Here is a 20,153-nt window from a genome sequence, read left to right as displayed (position 1 = left end):
AGCTGACAAAGTGGACAATGGGGCACAGCACCAGAGCTTAGTGGACTTGTCCAGTCCCACTACCCTGAATCCTCTAATACTCTCTATTGCTCCACTTAAACTGAAACAAGGCGTAAAATATTTAAATAGGCCCGAGGTGCTGAGGCTTCTGGCTAAGATATACTCAACACCACAGACTCTGATTTTATTGAGCAGATTGGTGTGGGCGGAAGGAAAGCGGCACGTCTATACTGCTGTCTCCCAGATACGGCTGCTCTAATGCGCATGCAAAAGTCTACCTTTGGTGCTTTGGGATACAAACTAGACATTAAGGTGCCTTCTGTATTACCTTCAACCTGTTGTGACAAATGCTCCAGAGAGTTTAACATCTTTTGTGTAACTAAGAATATTGTATCAGCGCAAACACCAAAGAGCATTGCAAATGTACAGAGTTGGGAATGGTTAAAAAGCTTTTTACCCAAGCAGTGCCAGACCTCGGACTGAGGTCTAAAGATCCTTAGTTGGAATACTAGAGCCAACAGTCATCTGTTTTCCCAAGAAGAATCATTTCCCCTACTATAGAAGCACAACATTTTCCTGTGCCAAGAGACCGGTTAACCGACAGGGTACATGTTGAAGGCTTCGCAATCCATCAAATATTGGCAAGAAAGGGTACCCGGGGGAGACCTTATGGTGGCTTGATTATTGGGGTTAGGCAATCCATTGATTCAGTGCTCTACCCCACTGGGGTACTTAGTAGTAATATTATGTCAGTTGAAATCAAACTACAAGGTGAGTCTGCAAGCTATACATTTCTGTTGATCAATGTGTACGACCATGCAGGGGGGTCTGATGACGAACAATATTTTTGCATGAATCAACAAGGTGTGTGTTGACTGGGGGAGGAGGGGAGTGTGGACTATGACAAGATTCTCCTGGGAGGATATCTGAATGCATATTGCCTAGATAAATCACTTTGCCATCCTTATGATAACATCCGCCCTGGATCCAGGCTAACACAGCAAAAGGGGAACGCACAGGTTCGCCTGTGGATTGACTCACTAAAGGAATGGGAACTTGTCCTATTGAATGGACGTGTTAGTGGGGATACCCCGGGTAATGGACCTGGAGGAACACATTGGATTACTACTTTGGAAGAGAGGCTGTTAGGCAGAATTATATGCAGTACCCTTTGGGAACACCACACACAATTAGGACTACAAGTGACAGTACAATTTCACCTTTGGTACAATCCCGTACTACACAGAGTGGTAGCAGTAGCGGAGCTACCAGACTTATCTCAAGAGTAAGTGAGCAGTATCAAATAGTTGCACAAAGGACAGCAATTACTATGATTCAGGCAAACACTGACTCAAGGTTTTCAAGTAAAAGAATATACATTTATTTCACTCTTCAGTTGTATAACATTACACTATTATAAGCAGTTTAAAAATCACACTCTTAATACACCACACAACTTCCCTTAAATTCCAGACAAGTTAAGCTCACAAAATGAAGTGCAGGCTCACGGTTCCTCAAGCGACTGTCTGATCAGTAGTAGGTAGACCGGAGGGTCCTGCACTACCCAGGGAAGAAACCAGCAGATGCCAAACAACGAATAAAAGATGCGCTCCTTAAAACCCAAGCAGGGTCCGACCTTCCTGGCTACCCGGCCCACTGTAGCTCTGTACAGCAAATTCGACCAGAGGAGGGGTCCTGACCTGCAGTTTGGGTGAACTGGTTGGTCCCACCAGCTCAAGGGAAGAAGTTTCCTGGAGGATCTTCTCTGTCGTCGGATTCTGGAGATTCGGAACTGCAGCAGGGCTTCACCGGGCAGTTCAGTGTTGTAGGGATCCTCTTCTTCCAGTTCCTCGTTGGTTCTTTCGTTCCAGTGGCGACTCTGCTCTTCCAGTCCCAGAGACCTGCTTTTTATGCAGTTTTCCCCCATTCATACAGCCTGGCTGTCAATCACAAAGCAGGGTGGCTGGCCTGGCAAGGCCAGTCCCCTTAGCCAATCAGACAGGAGTGCGACTTGGGTTACCAAGAGAACCCATGGCAGGGGTCCTAAAACCCCTCCCTCACATCCTGCCTGCCCAGACTCTCAGGCGCCTAAAGGAGGGCTTCTGTGTGGAAGCCCGTGAAAAAGCGATGAACAAAGGGACCAAACCTGGTTTGGCACGCAGAGTAAAACACGAGAAAGACTTTAACAAAAAGAAATGGCGAATAAACCCGACCGGAGCCAAAATAAAATGTATTTGCTCAAGTGGGTTTATGTTTGAGGCTAATATAATAGCCTAAAACATTACCACGTTTATATAAGATAATCGCGGTACAAAAGTTAGGGTAGATACCACTGCCACCAGCCAAGTCATAATGTAAAGGGAGCGAAACAATGCCCCAAGAGGCATAGACAAAAAGGGATAAGAATGAACCCTTTCCAATACTCCATGGAAGATGGGGCGTACTGTGTCTGTGGTTTAAAGTGACTAAGGTAAAGTTAATGGCAACTTTACCCTTTTCTGGGGGACTGTAGTCAGCCCCAGAAAATGGAGTCGTGGGAAGTCTAAAAGACAACCCTGTGTCACTGCACTGAAGGTGCTGTGTAACGCACATGAAAAATATGGTGCCCTAGAGTAGGTGAGGCTCCAGTGCCCAAGATCACACAAAAAGTAGAAATACACATAGCAAAACACATGTAAGAGTGGGAAAAAGGCTCCCACTCTTACCAGGTGAAAAAAATTTATCCTAGAAATCCAGCAAAGCTGCTGAGGGACTCAGTAGGTAAGGGAAATTAGCCATTCTGGAGAATTCTCCCTAACAGTGGCCATCTTAGAGTGCATACAGAACCTGGAGATAGCCTGGAACGAGCACAGTTACCATGCCACATTAAGCTTGACCCTACAGCTCTCTGTGAAAATAATCTTGGGTTCTTGCATAAAAGATCTAATGCCGAGCCATTCGGGAAAAAAAATACAGTGGACAGGGGCCAATATAGCCAAGGCCACAGCCACTATAAAAGCAGTGGATCAAGACGAGTGGCAGAAATATCTTGCTCTTACTGTGGATGAGTTGGAGACCTGGATGTGTGTCTGACCACCGGCGTAGCATCTGTTGACTCTAGGAGGGTAGTGGTGGTGGAAAACACAAACAGGAAACCATTTGATATTGCAATACGCAACTCTAAAAGAAACATGCTGATAGAGATTAAGATGGCTGAGAGAGAATACACCTCGGGGTCATAAGCTCTATGGTGATATCAATAGGATTAAGAACCCCTATCAACGTTTGCTCAGCCACTGGAAAGTTGTGCCCTTGAACGTACAGTGGCAACGTATGATTGGTGCCCTTGGTAGTGGAAATTCAAGATCAATATGGCAAATATTGACCGCTGCCAAGGGGGACAAGGAAAAGCAGATTCTTAATCCTATCGTTGAAGCCACTTGGTTGCGTTTTGTTGGTGCAAAGATTAATTCAAAGATGTCGTCTCCGTCCCCAAGTTACTCTGGGGGTGGGGAAATATGGCCTCTCTACACAGGCCATACGGGCAACCATTAAAAACGCAAAGGCCTCTAGGTCACCTGGTGCCAATGGAGTGATCCTGAGGGCTGGTTACCTTATTTGAAGGCCCTATTTGACATGGTCTGTAAAAAGAGCACACCGTTCAGTCCACATAGAGACAGTCGTGCTGGTACCTGTCTTTAAGAAATGAGACAGGGACCTGCCAGCAAATGTATAGGCTCCTCTCCATGTTGGACGTGACTGTGAAGATGTTTGCTGGATTTGTCTTGAAAGAACTCGAGTCCGGGGTCAAAGCTTAGAAAGTGATGTATGACTTTCAGACCGGCTTTCGACCTGGGTCCTCAACAACCATTACATCCGACTTCTTGATCGTCTTATTTTAGAGGCAGCAAAAAAGATGCTCCTGTTTTATATGTAGCATTTGGTGATTTTAAATCTGCATTTGATCTTGTCAACAGGACCCGGCTCTGGAACAAAATGAAGCTTCAGGGTTGTCCTGGGTGGCTCTTAGACATCACACAGAAGCTTCATGAAGGTACAGGGTCAAGAATTAGGCTGGACAACAACAGTGGTCTATCTGCTACTGATTGGTGGGTGGTCAAACAGGTTTGTGTGTTGGCCCCCTTTTTATTCAACGTATACATCTCTGGCCTCCCTGAGAGAATGCTGAAGGTTGTTGGGTGCCCCCCTGAGATTCTTCAAACGTAAATTGCATGCATGTCATATGCAGATGACTTCATCATCTTTGACCACACTGCGAGTGGTTGCAGAGCAAAGCTGAATGAACTGGCCAGATACGCTAAAGAAAGCAACCTTGAGATGAATCTGCAAAAAACTAAGATTCTCCTAATATCCGGGAAAAGGGTGAATAGTGTGAAGCTGTATTCTTCCTTTGGTTGTGTAGAGTACGTGGATCATTATCCCTATTTCGGTCTAGAGATGAGTGCGGAGACCACTCACTCTCATATCATTGCAAATAAAAAGAGGAAGGCAGTACAGCTGACTTACCTCTTCCGCAGCTTTGCATGACAGTCCGCAGGATACTCCCTCGAGGGCATATTAATCCTTTATAGGCAGTGCTACTGTCCTGCGATTTTATTTGGCCTTGAGGCACTGGTCATGAAAGATTTAAGATGGTTGGATTGCTTAGAGGATGTGTTCTGGAGAAAGCTACTAGGGCTGAGAACTTAAGTCCCGATGAAGGCATTATGCCTCAAGTTAGGCCTAGTCTCAAGGTGGAGACAAGGTGAAACAAAAGGGGTGGAGTTTTATCTGAAGGCTAAAATGATGCCCTTATGCCCTATCTAAAAATGTTAGGCTCAAACTTTGGAAGAGGTGATCAGTATAACGATACCTCGTTTGACGATCTGGTATTAAACACTTTTATCCAAGCTGGTCCATCAAGGGTGGATGCCAGCTGTTAAAAGCTTCTTTCAAATCCAAATTCGACTTGCATGACTGGAATAAGAATTATGAACATATTGCTACTTTAAAAAGCTTAAATAACGTTTCCAATGTGGTCCACAGATATAAGAGCCCTCAACAGTACTTGGTACTGTGTCCTAGCCCAGAAATATGCTGGCTCGTATTGCGACTTCGGATCAACCAACTTCCAATCTTAACCGCTTTAGGGTCACAATTGAACATTTCTGTGGCAAACAGATCAGTCAAATCTGTAAATGTAAAGATATCCCAGAAACTGCAAGGCATCTGTTCACCGAGTGCCCTTACCTGAGTACTATATACCTGTGCACATATGGGAACTTTGTGCACGCGTACAACAGTATTCAATCCACTGAATTCTGGACCTACTGTGTGAACTATCCTACAGTTGCGAAAGAAACCGCATTATATCGAGTTTGGCGTAACATAACCAAGATGTTGCCCAGCCGGAACGTCAATTTTATAGCTCACCCACGAACTATGAGTAACTGTCGGTCAGATACTGAAGTGAGAGGCTGGATTATACAATGGTTTGAACAACTTCCTAGATGCGTAAAGGAAATACAGCAATACACAATATGTAACTGTGTACACTTGTACAGCTAAGGTGCTTAATGCAAGCAATTACCACCTAAACTAAAAATCTCCCCAATGATCAAGATATACCATTTGGTATAGCATTGCTGTTGACTTGGGATGATTTTTAGGTCTGTAAAAGGAATTTTAGTAATTTTAGAATCTTATATGAAATGTAATGAGTTTATTTGTATGATATGAACTTTGTATATGTTTATTTATTGTTTTGTATGATTATACATGTGTTTTGTGTGAATTAAGTATTAATTTGTTCAAAGTCAATTGACTAAAAACAATAAATAAATAAATACATGCATTCCCCACAAGATCATTCTGCCTGTTTTATTTTACATCCTTTATAGTCCCACAAGATGGCAGAATGATTTCACCAGCTAGAACCCCTGATGGCCTTGAGCTTCCATGTTTCTCAAACTAGAGACTTCAGGAAAGATTATCCGATTTCTGTAAGCTTTGTGGGGGTAAGCTGTGTTAATACAGACTGTCTGAATGGATTGTCCTGTGCATCTCGGAATGCTTTCCCTTAGTAAACAAGGCAGTGGCTCAGGTGTCCACACTCATTGCACAAGAGGTCTGTAAGCAACTTGTTCATTGCAGAGGAATGTCAGAGTAATGTCTCTATGAAATCTGCCAGGCGACAAGGTGCATGGGTTTGCCATGAATTTCTGCATGTATTGTTTGGCTGAAGGGATTCCTTACTATCCTTCATCTTTACATTCTGTCCTGCTTTAGTAGTGTTTTAAAGATGAGTAATCTGTGGGATGTTATTCATTAGAAGTATCAGTTACCATCAGTAATGTTCTTTCTGATGGAAAAGTAATTCCTCCCATAGGTTCCTCATTAAACTGCCCACCTATCCCTGAGACAGATTGGTCCTAACCTACACAAGATCTGCAGTTCCTCAGTCTCTTGAGTGCATGGATAACTGGCAGTCTTAAATGTAATGGGGTGCGGGCAGCTCCAAATATTTATGCTTGACTTCACATTTGGAATCATGGATACAAATACCGTTAATCAGACAGGTGTGGAGCTGCAGTGAGTCTCCTGGTAACTGTGTTTCTGATCCAGTCGGCAGCTGGGGAATATATTTCAAAGCTCGGGGATCTGTGGCAGGAAGTTCGTATTTTTCAGAAAGAACAGTACCAAATGGAAGTATATTCCTTCCTCCCATAGATTGGTCATATTAGAAATATCCTACAGGAATCAGCCTGGCTTTGGAAACCTTTTCAGCCACCAGGGAGCTCACCATGGCTCAGTGGCGGCTCCACAGCCTTGGCACGGGTAGTATCTATGTAGCCGGCTGTGCCCTGTGGCATCAGACTTTGTATTTGTGTACAAAGTGCACTACTTCTGTAACACGCCACTGCCTAGTGAATACTTTTCCTGCATCATGCCTCCATCAAATGCCTTGTTTTTTAAGCGCTGTGAGAAATCCACATTGTGCCCAGAGCACAACACTAATTGGCAGGAATGTGGCTCCTGCCAATCCATGCATCCAAAGACATTAAGAGAACATGCCACACAGCTCTTCACTGTTCACAAGGATGGAGACCTCTCCAAATCATTAGTTTCACCTTAGCCTTAGACTTTGAAGCCCCCCTCTGCTAAGAAGTCAAAGGAACCTAAAGATTGACACTCCACATGCAAGCATGAAAACCGACAATATTTGATAGCTCAGGGCAACGTGCTTATCTTGGGAGCAAGGCCTCACCGAGCAGCCCTGGTTTGAAACTAATTCCCGTGCTTAGAGTCTGGTCTCCGGCTGGAAGTGTGATATAAGAACTCACTTCATTATTTTATATAAAGAAAGAAGCAGCTCTCTTTGAATTCACGTTCTTCTCAAAGTACCACTCTTCCTCATACTCTACAAATCTCGATCTCTGCTCCCAACAGTCAGTGTTCGATTCCTAGAACTCACTACCTGCTCCTCTACCCTGGAGAAGTGGGATGGTGGAAGACACAACTTTTCACCAAGACCAGGCACTGGTGGTGAAGCAAGGGCACAGTGTACCTTCTCAGGTTAACCAAGGCACCATTTTGCCCATCACCACACGCTCAAGAGTTTGGTCCAAGCCCCTATCGTGAGGAATGCTCCCCAACTGCATCTCATGTCTCACCTTCTGGTCCCTTGCACTAGGCACCCTGGCTTGTGCATCACTCTGTACTGGTGCCTCTGGAGAAGTGTAGGAGTTTTAAGGAAGGCATAGTATCAAACAGTGAAGACAGACACAAGGGATCACAGTTCAAGGGTGTTTATTTAACTTCAATGGGCTGGTAGAGCGCATATCTAAACCTAAATTTAAGGATGGGAGCAAACTACGACCATCAAATAATAATAACGCAGTCCTGGTGGAGTATTTGTCAAAATAAAAGGGCCTATACTAATAAACCTATTGCCCATCCTTACTACTAAATACAAAATGGTGTGGGACAATTGTGTATGCAAAAAGGAAAGTGTTCAAGAAATAATTTGTCAGGATAGTTGAGCAGTTGGCATCCATTCCCCACGTTTTCAGCACAGGACAAGGCGGCACGTTGAGCTTCGCACACTCTGGCTTCATGGCCATGAGGAAACAGTTCAACAACACAGGTCTCAGGGCCTTCTGCCAAAGCCTCTATTCCATTAGCAGTCTCTTCCTGCAGAGGGCCTGTCGTAACACACAAATATCAAAGTTCCATTGTTTTCAGGATTTTCACATGCACAAGTTCTGGCTTTCAGTGTTCATCATGGGTCTCGGTCCTTTAGGCTTAGACCCCTTTTTACCACAATGTTTACACTTGGTCTCCCTTGTTCGGACTCGGACCATGGATCTCCCTCCTTCGGGCTCAGATCATAGATCTCCCTCGTTCAGGCTCGGATCATAGATCTCCCTCGTTCAGGCTCGGATCCCTTTAGCACAATATTCACATTTGGTCTTGTTCGGGCTCGGACCATATGATTTTACTTTCTTGATATCAAAATCGAATGACTTTCGAATGTGCGAAGGGTTTTGCTTAAACCGTTGCAGGATCACTTCGATTCACTCACACAATGTTCGTATCAATCGTTTACTTTCGTTTCTCACTTCTTGGTGGGATACCTTACAGAGACCTTCGATTGAGCACCTTTGTTGTGCCGCACCACTCTGTCAAAGGTATTGTATTTTTCCTTCTCAAGTTCAAGCATTCATTAATCAATGTTCGTTCCTGCGCTCGTTATACAATATTGCCGCTTGCAACCTTCACTTCAACACAGACCGGTCTTGCATCTGTCTCCCCAACTCACCAGCTGTGTTGATCTCTCTGGTACTACTTTGTTCTTGGAGCCAAGGACGATACCAATTGCGGCTGCTGTTCCTCCCTGCCTTGCTCAGTTACCCGTGAGTGCCTCTGATATCTCTGACACACAATGCAGGGTTCTTCAATCTGGTTTCCTGGTCTTCCGCTTTCACTGTCGAAGGTTTCTTGAAAGTAACGGTTTCTTGCCAAAAAGGTCAAGGGTATTTCCCTCCTTGCAAACCCTTGTGGCTGGCCGTCTTTCTCCCCTCGTTTAGCTGCCGATTCGAAACTGCTATTCCTTTAATTCCTCTAATTAATTTAGAGTGTGCTTTCATGCTCCGCCTTTTATCCGTGTGGGGAAGTTTAATGGAAGTCAATGTGAGTAATCACCAGTAATAGCCTTACCTCGCCTGACCATTGTAGTGGGACATGTCAGGTATACTGCTCAGGTGTACTGCTCAGGTGTTAGTCTGTTTTCTCCCAGAGCGGATTATTGTTGTGAAAGTGTTCGTGTAGGGAAAGAGGTGCGGGGGTAGAGTTCCCATGTATCTTACCTGGTGGGATGGGAAAAAGGTGTTTCAGGGCGAGGGATACAGCGTCTCGCCATCCGGCCTCCCACTCTCCGAAGACCCCTCACCTAGTGATCCTCCCGCACTGGTCCACCCCCAGGGTCTGGATCCAAAGGCGATGGCTGTGTCCTGGCAACCTGAGGGGGAGATCTGCGGGGACTAGCGGTTGAGACACCTTCCGGTTTCTCACAGCGTGTCAGAGGTTTGCCCTGGCCTCCATGTCAGAGTTCTTGTCGAAGGTTGGGCAGATCTTTGACTAAGAGGATGGTTACTTCTTTTTGGGCTGGATTGAACAGGGGAAGGCACAGTGGAGAAATTCCCTGAAGAACTGTACAGTCTGGATGAGGATCTGCTTCTGACCTCCGGGACACCAGCAGCCTTGATACTTCATCTGAAAATTAGTTTGTACAGGCCTTGGTTCATGAGAAACCCAGTGTGTCTTTCCAGAAGATCATCGCCAAAGCTAGTGATTGTGGATAACTGTTCCCGCTTTGACTAAGTTGCAGTGCAACCTTACCTATTTTTTTTTTTTAAAGCAGGATCCTTCTGAAGACCACCCCCTTTAGTGCTATGATTGCTGACCATGTCGGCAATCTGAGCACAGTTTTCTTCAAACCAGTTTGCCTCAGGCTTGCTTTGGCCCTGGCCATAGACTAAGATTTAGCCAAGAAACTCCCACCCGACCTCTTTGATACTGGTTTTCGCTATACTAATCCTGTGCTATAGACTATAGAGTCTCGTAGTTAATGCCTCCACGACATGAGCAAATACTGGCACTTCTTGCTACCAGACAGTGAGAGTTAGGTACTGGACGGCCTTGTGTGTAAGGTTGGCACCTCAGGCAGCCTGTTGTTAGGGCTGTTAGTGCCTCTTACACCATGTTGATTGACATGGAACCTTGGAGTTGCCCTGCCGATGACGTCAGACAGACACACACACACACACACACACACACACTCTTGTATGCATGCTGATATCCTCATGGGGGAACTGCGCTGGATCATAAATAAGGATGGTCCTTGTGCGCGGACAGGCGTCCACCATTCTTCAAAAAAATGTATGTGCTAGTTTTATCACCATCCAGACTTATTCACTGCAATGAGTGGGATCCTTTGACCTTATAAACTCTGGCAACTCTTTATGTCCACAAATCACTGGAACCATAGTGGTATGCCTCCTGACATGTGCTCAGCATTCAGCATGAGCAATGATGGGGCACTTGACACTGCAACAGTTTTGTCCAGATCCTTACAAGATGATTTATTTTTCCCCATTCTGCCATTCCTTCTGCAAGTCTCACCTGCATCAAATGTGCCATGGAGGAAGCTGTGGATGGCGGTATTAACTAATTAATTGAAGACTATTAAGGAAAATGTTCCGGAGTCGAACCGCTCTGTGCACCTGCACTATGCTGGTCATGATGTGCACAAGATATTCCTGTCACTGCTGAATGTGGGCCCAAACAACTTAACCGCAGCTGTGAATACTATAAAGTATCATTTCGATAAGCTAATCAATGTGGACTACGAATGATTTGTGATGTACCCAGCCACAAAGGAATAGATCACTGTATTTAAAGCCTGGCAGTGGGAAGTGGTGCGCATATGCACAACCCAACACCAGATAAAGAAGTAAGAGCTCAGATCATCCAGGGGTGCTAGTCAACAAAGCTTTGACTCCTGATCCTGAGGGAGTCTGGTTTGTTCTTAGACAATATATGATATATATGATATGATATGGCATTTATAACGCGCCTATACACAAGTGTTAGAACTTGTCCAAACAAGAGATTGGACACTCATTGACACTGCGATAGCTACTGCCAGAGTTGTTAACTGGTGCAGGTAAAACAGGCAACTGCTTGGGGTGCAGAGTACAAGGAGCCCACCCAGACAGCCGCCTCTGAGCACCTGTACCAGTGAAATGTTACGCATTCCTTGGTTCTAAACAAATGAATATCTATTTTGTACGCCTGTGTCTGTCACTTGCAGGCCCTGTGACACCCTGGAAACTCCCCGCCCTCCAGCCACTTCTCACGTCTATCGCTCTTTGTGTTGAAGAGCATTTAAAACAAAGTACGCTTTCTCTCAAGAAAATTATTTTAAACAATGTCCTTTATTTTCATGTGTGTTTTATTTGACGTCTCCAAAACGTTTTTGTTGTAGAATATTACTATTTCCTCACATATGGAGTATGCTTGGGAAGTTTAAGTGTTATTGTTTTGCCTAAGTAGCCTCGTAGCTGCTTTGGGACACAGACTGAATGCATTCACTCAGCATCAAAGGACTTCGTTTTCTTCACACATCAACCACTGCCTAGCGCACACCGGATGACTCCTCAATGTGACTTGGTGCCTTGATTAAGAAAGCAGGGTTCATTGCGTTTCACAACGCAGACAGTAGCCCATGGCAAATGCATGCAGTGATATGTGCATGTGGCAGTGTTTTGTGTGCTGTCCAAATCGAGTCTATGTGCTCCTCTAGTAATAGCACATATAACATTGGTGTTGTCCGATTACACTGAGTGCTTCCTGATATCCATCCAAAAGCACACTGGCATGTTTTGTTTATCTGGTTCTGACGAGTGTCCCATGTCTACCGTGTCCACGTCTAACCACATAAAGCAATCAAAGAATTTGCCTCAAATTGTACATCCAATAAGCCATAGTCTTTCTACACCACCACACCATCATTTCCACCAGCTGCAGTCCAGCACTAATAAGAGATGCTAATGCCAGCACCGTTATGTAAAGCATGGGCCTACTCTACAACCCCAGAGGCATGCGTAATGGTCAGTGGGTAGTGGCTAAGGGACGGTGGACACTTTACCACGTATTAGAAGCCAGTTGTGTTTAAAACGCCTCATCAGCTTATTATCGCTCAGGCTAAAGTTTGTAAGAGGTGCAATTATTTCTGTAAATTCTTTCTCTTTGTTTATTGGGTGTTTTTTATAGGTTGTACTTTCCTTTGTGTGTATATATATGTATATATGTATATATATATATATATATGTATTTCCCTAAAGATGTTTCTGTACTGGGGACCAATCATGATCACACTGAGACCCAGCCCCCACTGGTATAATTCTCCAGAAACAAGAAGCAAGAGAGACCTGGAACCCCATTCGAATGGCTGATGTTGCAGCCTTTTTATCCTCACATCCAAATTCGTAAGAAGTCCGAATGAGTATGTATTGTTCATGGCTACAAATATTTTAATATTGGAGTGTTGTGAACAGTGATGTAAGCACCAAGCTATGTGTCTGTTATGTACTTAGTGATTCACACATACAACCATTTCATCAACTATTGAGATATCTCGTCATTCTTATACTCCGAAAATGCTCTTCGATTTAATGCAAAGCAGAGGGCAACACTCATTGATGTTTTTTTTCCCCTTTCTCATAGTGGTATTTCAAAAAGTACAATAAGGGGGTACCGGGCTGTTCATCTTGAAATGATAATCTTATATCAGAAAATAATCCATATGGTTATTCTAGTGTTTCCCCTTTAGAAATACAGTTGAGGTGGTACGAACAGTACACCTGCTACACAGAGCAGTGATCTGTGGGCCTTCAGACTCTGAGAGGCTGGTCATACCACAGTGTGCCAGTACTGCGGACAGTTTGTAACTGCATTCAGGCACGGCCTTCTCTAAAAGCAAGTTACAGAAGAACAATTTGCGTAAAGCTCTATATAAACTTAATAAATACAAATACTTGGGCAGCAACAGTTGTTTTTTCACATTAGAGGAATGATGGGAAATAGTGTACTTTAAATACCCATTGAATTATGAACACTGTCGTGTCTTTGAATGGACAGCAATGTCTTTCAGTGGGCAATGACTCACCAAAGTTGGAACTTTTCTAATGTAAGGAGAAGGATAGTGGCTGTGGCTGTGCTTTGCAGCACCTTACTGCCTTCTGTGTCTGAAGATCAGAGGAGAAAAAGTGTCTCTGAATTGCTGGGGGCCTTGTAAGGTACGGTGAAAGCATAGAAACAAATCCAATAATGCCAGTCCCCAACAGTACACCAGGCAATTTATAATACATTTTCATGACGCCTCTTCTGACAAACTGTCAGTAATTCCATTGTAAAGCTTATTTTTGATATTGGTGCCAGAAATGTATGTCGGAATTGCCAACGTGAAGTACATGTTCATGATGTCTATGCGCACTGTATATGCCAGCAGCATTGCCTTGCGAAAAATGTTTTCATGATGCTTGTTCTCACAATACATACATACGCCACTGCACCAGCAAGCATCTTGAACAATTAAGTATCCAACTGCAGTCGGCTATCTGCAATAATGAAAACCATCTCTTTGTATAATATAGTTGTGTATTTCGCTTTGCATGTTTTCTTCTGTGAAGTACTTGCATTACAATGTAATAAAACCAGCTTCGTTTGCATCTCACTGATGTATTGATATTGAGGAGGGGTTTTGTCACGCAGAGCAGAGGTGTAGTGTAGGGAGGGACGTTTGCCAGTTTGGGGGGGGGGTGGGGTGGTGTGGGGTGCATTGTAGTGTTTCGCCCTGGGCACCAAGTTGGCTAGAAACTGTCCTGGCTATTACGTCAACCAAAAAACAGATGAAAGCGGTAAACCACATCTAACAAAACGACATGCTTCTCTCGAAAGGCATCAAGCCCTGTCTGTCGAAAGACATGCCCAAATGTGGTAACTGCGTGAGTTAAGCCCACATGGCAGCGGATGTCTAGCCAATGGGCGGAAATTATGGCAATGCAGAACACTGAACCACTATTTTAAAGTATGTCAGTCGACATTTCAGGGAATAGAAATTCAGCAAAATCCTTGTCCGAAGATGACTCTGTGATATACTTCATATCAAAGACGGGCAAATCCCAATTGCAGTGTTTTAATGAAGGATTTGAGGCAAAAGCCCTCATTGATGCTGGGGAATCTCCAAAAGTCATGACAGCAGACCAACACAAGCAACTAAAGATTAAACCAACATTGCGGTGCACAGCAACCACAATCTATGCATTTGGTAGCCAAACGCCTATAAGGCTGAAAGAATAGTTCAACACCGAAATTCGTCACTACGAATCCAATTCAAGGTCAACGTGTTTGTCACAGAAAACATTAGCCATGCTGATAAGCTGTGGCACAGCAGAAGCTTTGCAACGTATTCTTTTTGTCACGATTCTCATGACTTGTGATATTGACATCAACCTGTTTGGCTTCTCGTCGCTCTTTCAGTGCGCTGGAGGCTTACTAGGGAAGGAGGTGGGACTGCACATAGACAAAACTATTCAACCTGCTCACTCTACACAATGCTGTAAGCTATTTCACATGCATAACAATGGAAAAAAGGAGTTAAGACTAGTACAAGCACTGGTCCTCAAGTAACTGAGGACCACCCTCCTTTTTTTATCATTTAAAGTTTGAGTTATATTATATACAGTGATGTACTTTGTGCCATAGATTAAGACCATTACATGTCAGAGCTTAAATATTACAATTTACCTTTTTTTGAAAAATCACCTCTGATTTTAACATTCAAGCTAGCGCAAAACGGGTCCATAACTGTCAAACTTTTCCAACAATTAAAACCAATCATTCCCAAAAGCAAAAAGCAACTAAAGAATAAAACAAAATGAGGCAAAACAAATAAGTAAATGCATCCATTGACACTGTGCAGGAGTACATTATGAGATGTGATTTGCAGATTAGATCCTATGCAGGGGTATAGGTAAAGCCGCTAAGCCCTCTCCATTACAGTAGTGAAAAGGAGGACATTTCGTGGAGCCTATGGTGAATGTTGGGGTTATCAGGGTTATTTACAAACGCGATCATACTGTGAAATTTCTCCCTTCATTACTCCACCTATTTTGGACATGACAGCTACATACCACATTTTAGTCTACCATTCCTTTATACCCGGTATGACTTGTGATTTCCTGTTTTGTGCAATTAAAAAACGTGCTGCTACCAGATAAAAGGTAATCAGTCTAGAGCTTCTGGCATTCAGCTTGTAATGCCTTTGAGTGTCTTCAATCCCTAGGAGTAAAACCAGGTGGTCCTTTTCCAATTCAAACCAACGTATTTCTCTAATTTGGGTAATCACTGCCTGCCAAAATGTCTGAACTTGCAGACATTCCCACCAAAGATGAAAAAAGGACCCGAAGGAAGAGTCGGGGTGATTTTATGCAACCGCTCTGGAGTAAGGTACCAACGGAACAACAACTTAAAACTATTTTCTCTAAGGTGTACAGCTTGGGAGGTCTTGTTGGCTCTCATCCAAATGTTGTACCATGTAAGATTGTCGATAGGTCTCCCTATATCTTCCTCCCACCTGGACATATACGTGTGCAGGGACTTAAGCCTGGATCCATTTAACACCTTATAAAGTGCTGCTATCTTGGCTCTTGGGAGGTTCGGGGGGGGGGGGGGGGGGGTGTCTCCTGTCAACAGGTCTCCGAACAGAGTAGTTTCACGCTTCCCCTGAACTACTACTTGTGGTTGAGTCATTCAGTGACGAATTTGTAAATACTCAAACCTGCCTCTTTCTTCTACCATATAGCCTGTCTTTACTCTTCAAATGTGAGGGGATGATCGTCATTGTACAACTGTCTGAGTGTGTGTAAGCCCCCTTCTTTCCAACAAATGAAACGACCCTCGTCCATCCCCGGGCGGGGGGACTCCCTATTGTCCCAGAGACTTGTCCTAGGCAAGGGAAACATTGTCACTGCATATCTGTGCGCAGTTATGTCCCAATATTCTAATGTGGCTTTAGAGGTTGGAAGCCCTTGTACACTTCTCTTATGAATCTTTGGAGAAACCCAGCATGTTGTATGCATAGGGGTTCCCATGATGCTTTGTTCAATGTTCACCCAATTCTTAACTTCTTGTGCCTGAGATGCCTTTTGGCTCTCCAATACCGGGGTCAATCGGACCGCATATAGGTAGCTTTCTATATCTGGCACTGCCAGACACCCTATCCCTTTGGACACATCTGTGTACGCACCCATAGCTACTCTTGGCCTCTTACTGCACCACATGAACCTAAATATCTGTGATTGCAGTTCTTTCAGGGCCGTTCTCGGAACCCAAATTGGCAACGCCTGGAACACATATAGCAAACGTGGTAATAGGGTGATTTTGATGGCCGTTATCCTCCCCAACCAAGAGATTTCGGTCCCCCCATTTTCCCCCCCGAAGTGCTAAATCCTGCCAGGCCTTCACAAAAAGCGGTATAATATTAGCCGAATACAGATCTGCATATCTTGCTGTCATGAACACCCCTAGATATTTCAAGGTCTGAGAGGCCCATGAAAAAGGAAAAACACCCTTCAAGTGTGTAACCCCCCTGGTGGTTCTGAAATGTTAAGTATCGTTGATTTCGTTAAGTTAATTTTAAAGCTCAAAACCTCACAGAATCGTTTCAATAATGAGACAACATGCGGTAACGTGGTTTTCGAGTCTTGCATGTAGAAGAGGAGGTTGTCTGTGTACAGCGCTAATTTATGATGGTGGTCCGCTATATCCAACCCCTTAATATTCTCAGATAAGCATACCATGCAGGCTAAATGTCCATGGACAGGGCGAACAATAATGAGGATAGCAGGCATCCCGGGCGTGTACCCCTGTACAGGTGTTAGGGAGAATTCTCATTTTTTGGCTAATGTCCCTTACCTAGTGAGTCCCTCAGCAGCTTTGCTGGATCTCTGGAGTTATTTCTTTCCACTTGGTAAGAGTGTGAGCTTTTCCCCACTCTTACTTGTGTTTTGCTATGTGTTTTTACCTGTTGTTGGTGATTGTGGACTCTGGAGTACACCACTTCAGTAGCCCCCTTCTCTTGTGTGTCACCCAGCACCTTCTGTGCAGTGATGCAGGGTTGTCGTTCAGACTTCCCACCGACTCCATTTCTGAGGCTGACTACTGTCCCCCAGAAAAGGGTAAAGTTACTATTAACTTTACTTAGTCAAATTAACCACAGATCCAGTACACCCCATTTTACATGGAGTATTGGAAGGGTTAACTCTTAGCCCTTTTTATCTGTACCTCCTAGAGCATTGTAGACGTGGCTGGTGGCAGTGGTATCTACCCTAATATTCTACCGCGGTTATCTTATATAACCGTGGTAATATTGTAGGCTATTGTATTGGCCTCAAACTTAAACCCGCTTGACCAAATACTTTTTCTTTTGGCTCCGGTGCGGTTTATTCACCATTTCTTTTTGTTAAACTCCTTCTTGTGTTTTACTTTGCGCGGCTAACCAGGTTTGCCTTCTTTGTTCACTGTCTTTTTGCGGCTTCGGCCAAGAAGCCCTCCTCAAGGCGCCTGGGTGTCTAGGTGGGCTGAATGTGAGGGAGGGGTGTAGTCACCCCCTGCACAGGGTATCCTAGGAAACCCAAGTCACACTTTTTCATGATGAAGCCCTGCTGCAGTCCTGAGCTATCTACCCTTCAACGACTAAGAGAAGATCCAGTCCGTAGTCTTCTTCCCTTGAGCCTGGTGGGGATAACCAGCTCATCTTCTTCAGCCAGAGGTCCCCTTCGTGGTCGAAATCGCTGCACACTGCTTTAGTGGTCCAGATAGCCACCTGAAGAGCCTCTCCTGTTTTTAAGAAGCACACCTTTTATTCATCGTCGCTGCTGCCGGCCTCATCCCTGCTTGGTGTAGACCCCCTTCATCGTCCTTCTTCGTGCCAAAGCCAGGAATCGCGGGTCTATAGGAAACTACCAGGAACAGCTGCCTTGGCACCAGCTTCTTCTTTGAAAAGGTAATGTGCCCTGCTTGAGGAATTTTGGGTGAAATCCCTATTTCTCGCTTATAAGGCTTGCCCTTATTTGTCCCTCCTTCTTATAACTTTTGCTTCCGAACATTTGACAATATCTAAAGTACTCTTGGTAACTTTGAATCGCGAACTATCCGACATGTGATCCTCGACACAGGAACCCGGTTCCACTTGACACTGGCTCCGGCCTCTTGACTCTTGTATTTCTGTCCATGAGTGTTCTTTGATTCCGTTTGCCTAACTGACATATTGCCTATGATTTCTGCCCCCAACTCTCTCTTGGTATCTCAAGTGTTAAGTGTGTTTTTGCCCCGGTAGCATTTCTTGCCGCGGATAAGCGTTTATTTAGTAGACCGAACTGTCAAACAGTGATCGCAATCGTATTCACGGTAACGTGTATTGTTCCGTAACACTGGTTCTCTCAAACACAGGGTACTTACCTTGATTCATACCGTGCAAAGTGAATCGGTCAGTTGTAGTATATTTAACGTGTGGTTTTAAATTTAATAGAAGTGTTGTGTTGATAACAATGAACTTCTATTTTGCTACCTGAAACCTTGAGTCAGTGTTTGCTTGATTCCCAGTAATTGTCGTCCCTTTGTGTAATCTCTTCTACTGCTCATATACTCTTGAGATAAGCCTGGCTGCTCCGCTACTACTACCACTTTAACATAGTAGTACAGGCTTGTACCAAAGGTAAAACTTGTATTGCCACCTGTAGTCTTAATTGTGTGTAGTGGTCCCTAAGGGCACTGCACAGGATTCTGCCTAACAGGCACACAGGATTAGAGAGAATCCCATTCACTTTAATCCTCTTAGAGGGCAGAACAAAGTTAGCTAGTAGCAACCTGTGAAAGCGTGGACCCAGCCCGACACCTTCAAAGACCTTAGACAAATAGGACCAGTCAACGCGGTCAAACGCTTTCTCGGCGTCAATTGAGAGCAAAGCCATGGCTTGTTTATATTTCTTCACCCAGGCTGAAACATCAGTTGTACCCCGGATGTTATCGTATGTTTGGCGTCCCGGTATAAAACCTGTTTGGTCCACTGTTACCAATTCTGGTATGATTACAGCTAGTCTTATGGCTAATACTTCGAAAAAAAAACACCTTCGAATAAATTTGAGAGTCGTAATTGAGCATTGCGATGGGTCGAAAGGATGAGCACATGGTGGGGTCTGTATCCGGTTTAGCAAGCAAAGTCAAAGTCGATTCCCCCATTGAAGATGTAATTGAACCCGTCTCGACAAAATAATTAAACAAGTCTGCCATGTGGGGGTAGAGGATTGCTGATATTTGTTATAGGAAGGCGGCCGTATAGCTGTCTGGGCCTGGTGCTTTATTGCCCGGGTGGGATCGAATGGCATATGTTACTTCCTCTGTTGTAATAGGTGCATCTAGGGATTTCCTCAGCTTTGCTGTAATTTGAGCAAAGACAGGCTTCTCGAATGAACGCCTCTTGTCGTGGGCTATCGGATAGGTCTGCTCCAAACAGATCAGAATAGTACTGGGATAGGATGCGTGTTTTCCCGGCTTCATTTGTGTGCAGTTGCCCCCCACTGTCTTGTAGAGCCCCTATATTAGTGCTATTCCACTGTGTCTGATGTTTATAGGCCAACACCTGAGAGGCTTTATTGGAGGTACTAAAGTAAAAGTGTGAGATATCTCCCGCACACAGTGCTTTCAACTCTGTCCTGGCTACTTGAAGCTAAGCTGCCTGTACGTTTTCCTAGCCCCGTCTCTCTTGCATTGGGGTTCCCATTTGGCTACCCTCTCTTCAGCTCGGTCTTTCTAGCTGGACAATAGTGTTTTCCTGTCCGCAGCTATGCTAATCAGTTCCCCCGTTAAAGCGGGCTTGAGAGCCTCCCATAGCCCTGATATGGACACTTTCCCTGTGAGATTCTCCTGGAAATACTGTGTGATTCTTTCCCCAATTTCAGAGCATACAGCTGGGTCTGTTAATAGCCAGACCTTCCAGGATTTTGCGGCATGAAATGGCAAATTTTGCGGCATGAAATGGCAAATTTTGC

The 20,153-nt window shown here is 44.4% G+C and overlaps 1 protein-coding gene across 2 annotated transcripts in view; it reads left to right on the top strand.

Annotated features, from left to right (window-relative positions):
• SMCHD1 (structural maintenance of chromosomes flexible hinge domain containing 1) overlaps positions 1 to 20,153 on the top strand; it is a 3,133,956-nt gene that overhangs the window by 2,995,388 nt on the left and 118,415 nt on the right. The gene's annotated exons all lie outside the window — the stretch shown is intronic.

This window comes from Ambystoma mexicanum, chromosome 5q, assembly GCF_040938575.1.
Source record: "Ambystoma mexicanum isolate Mex_15411 chromosome 5q, UKY_AmexF1_1, whole genome shotgun sequence".
Lineage (NCBI taxonomy): Eukaryota > Metazoa > Chordata > Amphibia > Caudata > Ambystomatidae > Ambystoma > Ambystoma mexicanum.
The sequence above is the reverse complement of the archived record's forward strand: the minus strand, read 5'-3'. Positions and strand labels throughout refer to the sequence as shown.